The sequence below is a fragment of the Balaenoptera acutorostrata genome, chromosome 19, assembly GCF_949987535.1.
Source record: "Balaenoptera acutorostrata chromosome 19, mBalAcu1.1, whole genome shotgun sequence".
NCBI classification, from domain to species: domain Eukaryota; kingdom Metazoa; phylum Chordata; class Mammalia; order Artiodactyla; family Balaenopteridae; genus Balaenoptera; species Balaenoptera acutorostrata.
Window position 1 is genome coordinate 18,492,135 of NC_080082.1, and position 14,091 is coordinate 18,506,225.

Consider the following 14,091-nt stretch of genomic DNA (forward strand, 5'->3'; position numbering starts at 1 on the left):
GTAGCACAGTATCTGGGCTGTCCATCTATTCTTAGAGGGGACAGTGCCAACAATCAAGGAGAAGTCAGTAGTCAGGTACTTCAATTGTACGTGCCTCCCACGCAGGCTGCACATTCCAGCTGCCCCATCAGCCCTCAGCCACGTTCAGCTGGATGCAGAATACAACCAAGGGGCATGAGTCAGGCAGGCAGGAACAAGCTTCAAAGACCCACTCTGCCCGAGACACCCAGCTAAGTGTTTTCTTATCCACGTCCTCAAAAAATAACCCACCAGGTAGATACTACTCCCCTATTCTGACAACTCAGGAAACAAGAGACTGCCCTGGGGTTGAAGTGCCTCAGGAAGCAGCTTCAGAGAGGAGAGCAAAATATACGAAGCCCCACAACTCGGAAGCAGCAGGACCAGATTTCAAATCCTAAAGGCAGAGGAAGATGAGTGATGAAGAATATGGGATTTGGAGTCCAAAAGACTTGGGTTCACATCCATGTCATGTGAACATACATACAGAAGCTGTTTTCTCATCTGGAAAATGGGAATAATACCTACCTCATAAGATTATCGGGAGGAATAAGTGGGATAATGTTCACACAGCACTGAGCACTGTGTCTGGCCCAGAGTAAGCCCTCAATACAAGCGACTTTTAGCCTACTCACAATTAACCAGGGCTTCTGACTCCAAGTCCATGCCTCTCTCTACACCATAGAGAAACCATCTCTCAGAGTGGGCATGGGGTGAGTTACAGCCATGTGCTTTACCTAAGGGCTGATGCACGGAAGGGAAAAGGGGATACACAGCACCAAAGAACATAACGGGGAGCTGGCTCAGTCTGCATCTGGAGAGGACTGTTTCGTAGGGGGTGCTCCATGGTTTACTGGGAGAGGCAGAGGATGGAGATCTCACAGCCAATCTGACCTGCCCAGGGAAACTCGCTGAGGCACCTGTAGAAACATGAGCAGTTTTCTTTGTAAGCCATGAGTCACACAGAGGCTGGTAAACGGTAAGCCCTGGGGCAGATCATTACAACTTCCTCCCAGATGCTTCTTGGCTCTACTGGCTTGTATCACTGGTTTCAAAATGAAGTTGATCCGAAACCAGGTCTCATCATTACTCACCCCCCTTCTACCGTACCTTCTCACAGCTAGTGAAGGAAGCTGATTCCCGTTCCTGACTGCAGCCTAGCTCCACAAGGCCACAAATCTTGGCCAAGTCATGGAGGCATGAATGGGCTCGTGTCAAACTCTTTCTGGGACAAGTTGGTGAGCACTGATGAGCACATGGGGCAATAGTTCAGATCTTAAGGCTGAAAACCAGAGACGTAAACATAGCTCTTACTTCCACACCCACCTAAGACCTTCAAGTCATTTGACAGCTTTAAACTCAGTTTCTTCCACAGAGGTTCTGAACCATAAAGTCGATGAACCTGATGAAGATGTAGGTATTTGTACCAATATAAACTGATAGGTTTCAGCACTGAGTCTGAACATACAATTCCTACAATACTGTTGGGGAAGGGAGTTAGTAACCTGAGACAGCTTCTAGAGATTTTTTTTTTTTTATATATCAGAGCTCTGTGTATCTGCACTAGATAGAAACATCCAATGGAACCAGGAGTCCCTGGCCTGTGCTCAGAGCTCCTCTCTAAAGACCATCCTGCCAAGCCTGGCCTCAGATCCTGAGCTGGCGCCACTATAAAACTTGGGCAAGAAGGGTTGAGTCCCTGGAGTACTAGAGCTGTTGAAAGAAGAAAGCTTTTTAAATAGACTTTTAAGAATTAATGGATATTAGGCTGGGAACTCATCCCAGGCCTGCTTTTAGGTTGGAATTGCCTAGACACTTCCAACTCTCAAGGAAACACCCATGAAGGTCAGAAGCTTGTCTTCTCAGCCATGACACAGAGGTGCTATGTAGTCCCAATGTCCAACCTTACTGGATGTTCTGGCAAAATAAAACCACCATCTCTCAGGGGTAAATGTCCTTCAAGTGATCAACACTTGATCACTTGATCACTTGACAGTTTTCCTATTGATCTTTGGGCATTTTAATGAGAAGGGAAGAGTAATATCAGTTTGAAAGTGTTGTGGCCAAAAGGCATCTTGTTGGGGAATGAGGGAGACACTGTCAAAGGTGTTTCCATTCTAGCTAGGTCTAGAGACACACCTAGCTTATAAAGTAAACAAACCTGTCCTTGTAGCTATCACTACTTTCTGTTAAGGGAGTGGGATAAGAAGGTGCAAGGGGAAAGTATGTGGCATTGCCTTGAAAGAAGATTCTGGCATTTTCCTGAGTAAAACTACCCGTAGAAAAAAGTTCACTTACTAAGAAATACAAATTAAAAGGACAAGTGTTGTGAAATACTTAGGGAATGGATGCTGCTAATATATTGTAAGGGGGTGGGGGAAACGTAGATCGACACAAACTTTTGGGCAATTAAGGCTTAAACAAGTCCTTCGACCCAAGAATTGTGCCAGGAAGTCATCCAAGATGTGACAAAACCATACCTGCACGGATGTTCATGACTGTTGCTTAGTGTTTAAAAAAAGTCTCAACAACTTAACTTTCAACAGAATACTTAATTACGTGTGCTACAGTCACTCAAATGTCTCACCTACAGCCTTAAATACTGTAAAAAAAGTATCAAGGAAAAACAGTGCTCTGCTCAGGGGGAAAAAGTCACAAAACAGCCATTTATTTATTTATTTATTTATATTGGAGTAAAATTGCTTTACAATGTTGTGTTAGTTTCTGCTGTACAATGAAGTGAATCGGCTATATGTATACCTATATCCCCTCCCTCTTGGACCTCCCTCCCCACCCTTTCCCCCCATCTAGGTCATCACAGAACACCGAGCTGATCTCCCTGTGCTATACAGCAGGTTCCCACTAGCTATCTATTTTACACATGGTAGTCTATTTATGTCAAACGTAATCTCCCACTTCGTCCCACCCTCCCCTTCCCTCCCTGTGTCCACATGTCCATTCTCTACGTCTATGTCTCTAGTCCTGCCCTACAAATAGGTTCATCTGTACCATTTTTCTAGATTCCACATATATGCGTTAATATACAATATTTATAAAATAGCCACTTATAGTTTATAGCCTGAGCCTGACAATCATAAAATATTAATATCTTTATACTCGTTAGAAGAAGGGGGGGTGGTGGAGCCTTGGCACCAGGAAGGCAGACTAGCTCTCCCCAGAACCAATGACTTTCCAGGCCAAAGAAGCCCAAGAGGGACTTCCCTGGTGGCGCAGTGGTTAAGAATCCGCCTGCCAGTGCAGGGGACGTAGGTTCGATCCCTGGTCTGGGAAGATCCCATGTGCCACAGAGCAACTAAGCCCGTGCGCCACAACTACTGAGCCTGTGCTCTAGAGCCCGTGAGCCACAACTACTGAGCCCATGAGCCACAACTACTGAAGCCCGCACGCCTAGAGCCCGTGCTCTGCAACAAGAGAAGCACCGCAATGAGAAGCCTGCGCACCACAACGAAGAGTAGCCCCCACTTGCTGCAACTAGGGAAAGCCTGCGCGCAGCAACGAAGACCCAACACAGCCAAAAATAAATAAATAAATAACATGCCAGGAGATAAAGCACCCCACGTGTCCTGCCACAGACGTTTGTCGCCCTCAGAGGAGCCAGACTGATTCCCTAAAGCAGAGAGCAGTGCAAGTGGACCTGCCTCCCTGGGTGTTCGTGATGATCCGTCACCACAAGATCACCACCTTGGAGGATGCTAAAAAGTCAAGCACAGTGCTGGAGCTGAAGCGCTTGGTGAAAGGCATTCTTAAGTGGCCACCGGCGGCGCAAGGAGCAGCTTTACACAGATGACAGCTCCTGGACAAGAGCATGACCCTGGGGGAGTGTGGCTACGCCTGGCAGACGCCTCCATCTATACACCATTCACCCTGGACCTGGATCTTCCTGCAGATGGCGCCGATGGGGCATTTGAGGCCCTCAGCCCTTCTCTGATCCACTGAAGTAGAATATGAAGCTGGATTGTCAGGAATGCCAGGCAGGAGGGCGAGCTGTGGGGCAATGAAGCAATGGGACCCGGGCCCTCTCCTTCAGATATCTTCAAGGAAGACTTGATTACGGAAATGGACCTGGAAGATCTATTTAAAATGTTCATTTGAAATGACGAAGGTCCTTTATGGGTGGTGGACCTCCATTCTGCTTATCTTCCAGTTTTTCCGTAGTAAACATGTATTTGATTTGCAATCAGAATGAGACGTTGTGATTTTTCCCCCCTCTGACTAGTATATGGCAACCCCATGTTGTTAAGGAGAAAGCAAGTCTTTCTAGGGGAGTTTTGCCTCTCTGCAGAAAGCTCTTTAGAAAGATCTACATTACTCAGGTTCTTCCTCACGCTTGGGAGCTGGGTCCTCCCTTATAATCCCCAGAGAGAAACCCAAGCTGAGCTATACTTGACAGCACTCTGGGAGTTCCAAACATGGCTGACTCAAAGCTCAGTGTTAGGTGCTGTCAATGATTCCCACCCTCAAGAATGAGAGCATAGATCCCAGCGATCAACCTGGGACCTCTGGGATACCAATTAAGGGTCTGGTGGGTTAAACTGCTGCACATTGGCTCTGCAGCTTTGGGCAAGTCACTTCATATTTAAGCTGTTAACAGTAAGCACTCAACAAATATAAGCCCTTGGTAATTTCCAGTATCTAAAATGGGAACACACCCACACACACACACACACACACACACACACACACCCACACACCCACACACCCACCCAGGCTCTTGTTAGGGCCAAATAAGATGTATTGCGCTTTTTAAAGCACAATTAAATATTCAAAACCAGGGATGGTAATTTAAAAAGCAAAACAAAAGAACAAGAAGGTAAACGTCATTCAGAATCCTGAGGTAAGCAGAAAATTAAGGAAAAAAAAAAAAAAGGATCAACTTCCATTGAGACAAGCATTGGAAGTTAAATTCAAAATGCCATGCTTTCAGGAATTCCCTGGCAGTCCAGTGGTTAGGACTTGGCACTTTCACTGCCAAGGCCCAGGTTCAATCCCTGGTCAGGGAACTAAGATCCCTGCAACCTGTGGGGCCAAAGGGGGGGTGGAATGCCATGCTTTCATTCACATTTCACTAGTTTGTTCCTTCTTTCAGATCCTCTCTAAAAGAGATATATTCACCTCTTCACAGTGACCTTCATGATATCACAGAGCAACAGTTCCCAAATACAACTGATAAAATCACCTGGAGAACTTTAAAAAAAACCCAGATTCCCTGCTTCCAGCCCACCCATCACTTCTACTGAGTCAGTTTCTGGAGGTGGATTTAGGGAAGACAGTTTATCGTTTGTTTGTTTGTTTGTTTTTTAATAAATGTATTTATTTATTTGTTTTTTGGCTGCGTTGGGTCTTCATTGCTGTGCGCGGGTTTTCTCTAGTTGCGGCGAGCGGGGGCTACTCTTCGTTGCAGTGTGCGGACTTCTCATTGTTGTGGCTTCTCTTGCTGCAGAGCAGGGGCTCTAGGCGCGTGGGCTTCAGTAGTTGTGGCTCACGGGCTCTAGAGCACAGGCTCAGTAGTTGTGGCGCATGGGCTTAGTTGCTCCACGGCATGTGGGATCTTCCCGGACCAGGGCTCGAGCCTGTGTCCCCTGCATTGGCAGGCGGATTCTTAACCACTGCGCCACCAGGGAAGCCCAGTTTATTGGTTTTTTTAAAGTTCCTGGTTCTCACCTTTATTTCTTGTAAGCAGGTAAACTGGTATGGATTTTTGAGGGCATTTCAGAATATGTATTAAAATTTCAAATGTCCAGATTCTTCCTCTGACCACCATATATATTTGTCTTTTCAATATCTCCCCCTGGATGCTTTAAAGGCATAATCCATAATCTTAAAATCATGTCAAAAGCAAATTCATGATCTTCTTTACTCTCGCCCTAAATATGGTCCTTTTCCAGTGTATCTCCCAGGGAATAGTACATCAATGCACTCAGCTACACAAATCCAAAACCTGGGCCTCAGAAGCAGCCCAGAGGCTGTGTCTAGAGTACCCGGACTCAAATTTTGGTTCCAGTGACAGACTTTGGGCAAGTATGTTTCCATACCTAGAAGATGGGAATGATGCTAGTAATACCTACCTCAGTTAAATGAGTTAATATTTAGCACAGTGCCTAGTGTACTGTTATCTAGCATCCTATTCCTTGACCATTTCTCCCTCAGACTCCCCTTCACAGTCAATCACCAAGACTCATGCCTCTCCATCTCTACCTCCCCAACCTTAGTACTTACCACATCATTTTTAGCCTAAATGAGTACAAAATTCTCCATTTTAAAAAAAGGATCTTTTAAAAACGCAACAGATGATACATTTGAGAAAATAAGATCACTTCCTTGTTTGAAACTCATCAATGATGTGCCATTGTTCTCAGGATAAAACCCAAAATCTATAATGTGCCCAATCCTTATCTCCATTGTCTAGCCACAATGGTCCTCTTCTTAAGTGCATCATAACCCCTTACCACAGGGCCTTTGCACACGCTGCTTCTTCTGCCTAGAACAGTGTCTCCCTACATTCCCATCCCAATTCTAATTGCCTATCTCCCTTACTAGTCTCTATAATGCCCAAAGGCAGAGACTGTGTTAGAATCGCTTATCACTATATCCCAACACCTAGCACGGTGCCTGATACAAAGTAGGCATTCAATAATTGTTGAATGAACTATGAAAGTCCTTTGACCCAGCAATTTTTCTTCTAGGAATGCAGTCTAAAGATGTAAGTATACAAACTAGTCTAGCTGTAACACCACTGCTATTATCACTACCACTAACACCTGACATTTATTTATTTACTACATGCTTTTTCATACCCTAACTCATTTAATCCTCACTACAGCCTATGAGATCCCCATTACGACCCCTATTTTACAGATGAGGAAACTGAAGCATAGAGGTTAAGCAAATTTACCCAACCCTTACAGCTAGTAAGTAGACAAACAGATTTAACCCAGGCACAGTGGCTCTGGAACTCCAGCTCAGACACTCTATACATTATAATACAGTTATATTTTATGCAAACTTCAATTGTCAAAATTTGAAATGGTGCTGTAAATATTAAAGTCTCACTTTGTATGGAGTTTGAAGAAATGCAAATCTCCCAAATTAAGAAAAAGTGTAAAAAGTCACATTATTTCAATACGAGAGAGACTAGGGCTTCCCTGGTGGTGCAGTGGTTAAGAATCCACCTGCCAATGCAGAGGACACGGCTTCGAGTCCTGGTCCAGGAAGATCCTACATGCCACGGAGCACCTAAGCCTGTCAGCCACAACTACTGAAGCCCAAGTACCTAGAGCCCGTGCTTCACAACGAGAAGCCATGGCAATGAGAGGCCCACACACCGCAACGAAGAGTAGCCCCCGCTCGCCACAACTAGAGATAGCCTGCGTGCAGCAACAAAGACCCAACACAGCCAAAAATAAATAATAATAAACAAAAAAGATATTTAAAAAATCTTTAAAAAAATACAAGGGAGACCAGTGAGTTGTAAGCATCCAATTCCCTTATTCCACACACATACACTTCACATATGTTCATAAGAGGACATAAGTCTTGAATCATAGGAGTTATGAATTATTTGAGGTTTTCAAGGATAAATCTTTTACATCGATGCAACCACCCTGTGCAAGACTGTTTATTGCAGCAATATTTGGGTTTAAGAAAAAACCCATAAGCCCCTCTTGGAAACTAAGATCAGAAATGAGTATTCTCTTTAAGAATGGAAATCAACTTTTAGTCATCAAAATGCTTGCTAACTAGATTTTGAAAACTAAAGAGAAACTTGAGAAAAAATGCACTTTCGCTTTGACTGAATGGCACACTCTCAAGCTTTCAACACCCAAGGAAAATAATGCAAGTGCTAATACATTTGATAGTGCACTTCTGAGTTATGCAATTGAAATTAAAAAAATTTTTGATTTCAAATACTTTTGAAACATTCAGATAACTAAACCTTAAAACAATGGTTAGTGTGAAAACTAATGATTTTTAAATGGTACAGTAACCTTATTAAGCTTACCTCAAAGCCTGTCTTGAAGGTATTGTTCAAACATAAAAATTTAATTTAACTGAATGGGGTTAAGAGGAACAATTCATTCAATCATCTTTCTACAGCAGTCTTTCCTAATAAGGTGATTCCTAACAGATTTCTAAAAATTCAAACACTTCACAATTTTTACGTTAACTCCTCCCCACTTCCACATCTGTAAAAGATAAAAATAGGGGGTTAGCTAATAAATCATGGTATATCTACCATGTAGAAGACTATGGAGCTGTTAAAAGCAAGATAGATGTGTACTTACCAGTCTGGAAAGATGCCTGTGATTCAGTAAGTTAAAAAAAGTAAGTTGTACGATAACGTTTGTTAAGTATGACATAGTCCAATCCTTGTTTTAATAATTCCTGTGTGCATACATAAGTTCTTTGTCAAGAAAAAGGTCTACAACAGATGTAGAGAACACACGTATGGACACCAAGTGGGGAAAGTGGTGGTGGGGTGGTGGTGGTGGTGGGATGAATTGGGAGATTGGGATTGACATGTATACACTGATGTGTATAAAATGGATAACTAATAAGAACCTGCTGTATAAAAAAATAAATAACATTAAATTCAAAAATTAAAAAAAAAAGAAAAAGGTCTACAAGAATTCACATTAAACTATTAACTGTGCTTACCCTACCGGAGCAGAACTGAGGAAGAGAGAACTTTCACGTGTTTATTTCTGATTTGCTTCTGTTGAGACGCAATGGAGTTCAATGGTTAAAGCTCAGGCAGCTTAGATTTGAATCCAAGCTCTGCTATTTATTATTTGCATGATCTTGGGCAAGTTACTTAACCTCTCTGGCCTCAGATTCCTCATCCATAAAATGGGGATAGTAATAGTACCTACTTCAAGGGATGTTATGGTGATTAAACAAGGTAATACACGTAAAATGCTAAGAGCTGTACCTGTCACATAGTACATGCTATTATTTTATTGAAAAACATTGTTTTTACAGTGACTAGATATTCACGTTTTAATGTGAAATCCCAACCAACGAGCCCAACTCTACACAAACTATATAAAATAGTATATATGAAAGAGGGTGTGATAGAAATAAAAAGCTCCCTAGGCAATCCTGATAGTCAGCCAAGCTTGCAAACTACTGACTCAAAGGCAGGGGTAAACCAGTTGGAGTGTGGCTGCGTTCCAGTTGGGGAACACAGGAGAATTCTGGAAGCAGTAAAAGACCATAAAAGACAAGAAAATGGCAGGTCTTGAAGCCCTGGTGGGAAGCCCTGGCTGAAGCTGACTCCACAAGGAGAGGGAAGGGTGTGGGCCTGGCATCTTGTTCTGGCTTGTGTGTGGGGAGCCCACAAGTACCTGTCTTTTCTCTCTGCCTGAAGCTACAAGATGGGGCTCGTGAGAAGGCAGGCAGCCTTAAGCAAGACACCCAGGTTAGTAGCTGAGCCCGCCAGCCCTGCTCTCTGTCTGACCAACCAGCAGTCCACCTCCTCACGTCCAGGGTCACGGAGGCACTTCCCACACAGCGGAGTTAGAGCATCAAGGCCGAGGAGCTGGGACCAGAGTAACTTGCCTCAGGCCTACAACCCCGTTTTCCCTTGCCTGTGCCCAGATGTACACCATCAGGCCTGTCCTCACTGCTGGCTTTGACAAGAATCTGAAGAACTTCCCAGTGAACCTGGACTTGAGGGTGGGAGAGAGTGGGGTTGCCAATGTAGGGGGAGGAATCTTCTTAGAAAAGCACACATACACACAATTAATTCCCAGGGAGCAAAGACTTCTTAAAGTTAATGTGAGGCCCTGAAGTCGGACCCCCTGGGCAAGATCAACCTACTATTAGTCTCCAACACAGGTCTGAGGCTTGGTAAGAGAGATGTAATTTCGAACTAATCTTATGTGCTCTTGAACAAGCAAAAGTGGGGTAACTGAGATTGAGGAGGAAGAAGAAAGCCTGGGGTCGTGCCTCCCCAGCCCCATCTTGCCCCTGAGATACCTCAGAGTCCTGAGCGAGAACAGCTCTCTCCTCCTTCTTGGGTTCTGTGTAGCTCAGAGAGGCTCTCATGAGGGGGAAGCAGGCACCAGCCCTCCCACCTCCTGGTGGTGTGGCCCTGGCTCCGAGCCCTCTCCTCAGATGTCAGCGACAGAGCCAGAGCTACGAGCTCAAAGGTGGGGTAAAGGTAGGAAGGAAAGTGTTCATTCGGCTTTCCTTCCCAGGATAAGGCATTTTGGTTCGCTGAGGAAGCAGCAGGACCCCCGTACCCCGAAGTCCATCGGGACTGTGGCAGCTGCAGCCTGGAGGGGATTTTGTCACCTTGAGGAATTTGCAGGCTACTGATGCTCTAGGTAAGCCACAACCACATGGGTGCCCAGATTTGGCTGGGTGAGGAGGAGGGGGCAGAGCGTATCAAGCTCCTCCACTCAGAGCAGGGCTGGGGGAGGTCCTCAATGCTGGGAGGAGGGGGTGGGGTGAGGAGAGGAAGAAGATGAACAGCCAGAAGCAGATTCTCTGCTGAGAACTGACAGTGAGAGCACTGTCAGCTATTGGGCCTGGTATCTGAACCCTCCCTGTTCCCCTACATCCTAAAAGGGAGGCTGGGGTCCTGGAAAGACGTGTCCCCTCCTCCTCCCCTCCCCCATCACTCCAGATCTTGGTGATTAACAGAGGCCAGTGGAGGGAACAGCAATTCAAAAGTCTTGGGTCAGATGTTAACTATTTCCAATCTTCCTCAGCTTGGCTGAGGCCAGAGGACTCACAACTCTGACTCCCAAATGGTTAGTACCTCGCAAGTAGGAGTCCAACCTGGTTCAAGCCCTAACTCCACAATTTACTACCTGGGCGAACTTGGATAAGTTACAAAGTTACAAGCCTAGGTTTCCTATCCAGTGAAATGGGGCCAATTCCACTCCCCTCATGGGGCTTTTAGGAGGATTAAAGGGGCTTATTACATAAAGTACATAGTGTAGTTTCTGGAACTCAGTAAGCTCTCCAGTAAATGGTATTATTAAATGTGTTTGTTTCATTTTGTTTGAAAGCCCTTCCTTGCTGCCCCTGCTGCCTGGTAATGCCAGGTTAAATGAAACCAGGGGGAATATTCAACTGCGGCTGACCACGTCATCCTTGGGTCTGGGAAAAGTTGGGAGTCGAGAAGGGATGGTGGATGTGGGCCCAGGGTCCTGGATCCAGAGGAGACTTCAGAGACAGCGGCCTGCATGAGGGCACAACTGGAACGTCAGCCACATCTCCTGCCTTTCCCAAACACCACGCTGCCTCTGTTCTGGAGTGAGGGAAGTTCCGCGCTGGACTGGACCCTGCCTACTTCCCTTCTGTTGCTCCCCACCTCACACTCCATGGTCCAGCCAAACTAAACATACTTAAGTTCCTGGACCCCATATGCTGTTCCCTTGGCAGGAACACTCCCTGCCACCTCTCATGTCCCAACCCCTTCCCCGGCCTCTGGCTTGGACATCACTTCCGCCAGGTGCCCCCCACCTCTCAGAACATGTCAGCAGCCCTTCCTGTGTGACTCTATATTTTTCCTCCCACTTGATTACATGCATATATTACTTATTTTGTCCATCTCCCTCCACTAGCAGGTGAATGGCCCACAAAGCCTGGGTTTTGTGCATGTTTTGCTCACTAATGTGTCCCTGGCACCTAGAACAGTATCTGACACTTGGGGGGTGCTCAATAGATATTTGCTGAATGAAGGATTCACTAGTAAAATTGCTTGGTGACTGATTTGCTTCCTCCTGTGGTCAGGGAGCTCACTGAGGTTAAGGAGCTGTGGGCCTTGCTTGCTTCTCAACTTCAAGCTCCCAGTAGGTACTCAGATGTTTGTTGGCTGAATGACCAGTCAGCTTGGCCTTGAGTCTCAGACACCTCACTACCTCTATAATGAGGGAGGAGCTGCATTCGACCACCTTGGCCATATGAGGCTGCTGCCGCCCACCCACACACCGGCCAGGATAAAAAATCTCCACCCATGAAGAAGTTCTCACCGTAGAAATTCAGGGCCCTTTCCAGATTCCCTTTCTACTTTGGGGAAAGTAACAAGCATTAGCTTAAGGACAAATAAAGGGAAGGACTTCTCCCCCCAAACAAAGGACGTGACCAAGTACCTAATAAAAAATTGCTGTCTCTTAGCACAGGGCCAGGTGGGAAGCAAGAAGCCAGAAGGGACGGGTCTGGTAAGGAGACTGTTGGGAGAGGGGGATGTGAGAGTCCAGAAGAGACTCAGCTGCTTCAAGACACAGAAAAGCTGACTTCTCAGTACTCGGCCACAGTACTGAGATCCCCAGGTAATCCTCAGTTAACCCAGCAATTACGCTCCCAGGGATGTACCTAACTGATCTGCCTATGCAGTTTCCCTTGCACAATGGTGCTCACGGCAGCACTAGCTGTAATAGCCAAAAAAATGGAAACTCCTCAAACGCCCATCAACAGCCGAAGTGTGGATGGTCACATGATGGAAACTACAGAATGACAATCAACCACAACTACATCCAGAACTGTGCAAGAATCTCACAATGTGCAGTGAAAGAAGCCAGATCCAAGAGGATATTCTGTATGATTCTTTTACATAAAGTTCAAATATAGGCAAATCAATCCATGAAGTCCAGATAGTGGTTTTCTTGGGGGAGGGTAAAGATGGGGAAGGAAGTGGCATTTGAGGTGCTGATAATGCTGTTTCTTCATATGTGTGCTAGGTACATGGGTGTTTTAAGTGTGTGATGTTCATCGAGGTGTATGTACACTTATCATCTGGACACTTTCTTCCACATATGCTATTCTTCAATAACAGTGGTTCTTTGCATGGAGATCATTCAGCCTCAGGACCGAAGCCTCCATTGATTTGGGGAGACAGGCCCTTCTGTCCCTCCTCCTCCTCCATCATCCTCCAAATGCTTTGCAGAGCTATCGTTTCCTAGAGACTCATTGCTCATGGTAAGCCATGCTTTCCTCACACAGCAGGGAGGTGAGGGCACCCTGCATGGGTAACCTAGGAACGGAGTGCCATGTGAGGAGATGAGAAGAGAGACTAGAGGTTTGAGACCTGCTCCCCAGACACCAGCTAACAGTGATGTACGTCGGGCTTTGGCAACCAACCCTACTCGGCTGCTGAGCCAGGAAGGCAGCTGGGTGGGCTGGAAGCCCCAGTTTCCAAATATTCATTCCACAGAGGCAGATTTATTGTGCACCATGGACTCCCCCTGGCCTTACTGCTGACTGCCCCAGTGACCTCACACCAAGTTTCTTACCCTCATTTTACAGCTGAGGGGGAGTTATCACCACCTGCGCGGCAAGGCTCTCATAAGCATAAAAAGTAACTAATATTAGACAGTCAGCTCCACCAGGGCAGGGTCTTAGTTTTGTTCATTGTTTTAGCCGCCATTCTAGAATAATGCCTGATACATGCAGATGCTAAATATATGTTTACTGAAAAAATAAAATGTAAATAGAGGGCATAGCCCGGAATGGGAGCTCCAAAACAAAAGGCAATTTTTACATGAGTTGAAATAAGCAAAACCATCTTGAAGTTAACTCCTGCTCAGTCAGATTTATTACTGAACTTTGAAGTTTTCTAACAAAGCTAATGAGGGTTAGCTTTAATCTTACCCAAACGCTGACTAAGGGTGAGTTGAACCTGCAGAGGGGGCCATAATGAAGTACTGGATTTCTTTTGCTGTAATTAAGCTGCTTCTCTCAACTGTTCTCCATGAAGGATGTATAAAACACTTTAGGTCACTCACTTTAATCACTGCACTAATACCACGAAAGCTCCTTCCTCCCATCTCTCCTTTGTCTTTGCTCCTAGACCACACTTGAAGGCAGACCCCAGACTGTGGGGTTGGGGTGGGGGAACATTCCTGCTCTACTCCTTCCAGATTAACCTCTCACTCTTGGTCTAGGCAAGCCTGGCTTCACCTGACCCAAGCCCCCATCACTAGGACACTTAAAGAGACTGTATTCAAGCTGGTTTCCTCTGCAGGAATGTTTCTGGAAAACCCTAGGATGAAAAGGAATAAATGACTAAGCGCTCTTGGGGTAGGGGGTTGCTACTGGTGG

General features: G+C 45.5%; 1 protein-coding gene and 1 non-coding gene across 4 annotated transcripts in view; one reads left to right on the forward strand and one right to left on the reverse strand.

Moving 5' to 3' along the window:
• The window catches only part of CDH3 (cadherin 3), a 100,644-nt gene that overhangs the window by 27,053 nt on the left and 59,500 nt on the right, over positions 1-14,091 (reverse strand). The gene's annotated exons all lie outside the window — the stretch shown is intronic.
• Positions 4,968-5,039, forward strand: TRNAE-UUC (transfer RNA glutamic acid (anticodon UUC)). The gene has a single exon. It is a non-coding gene; the product is annotated as a tRNA-Glu (tRNA).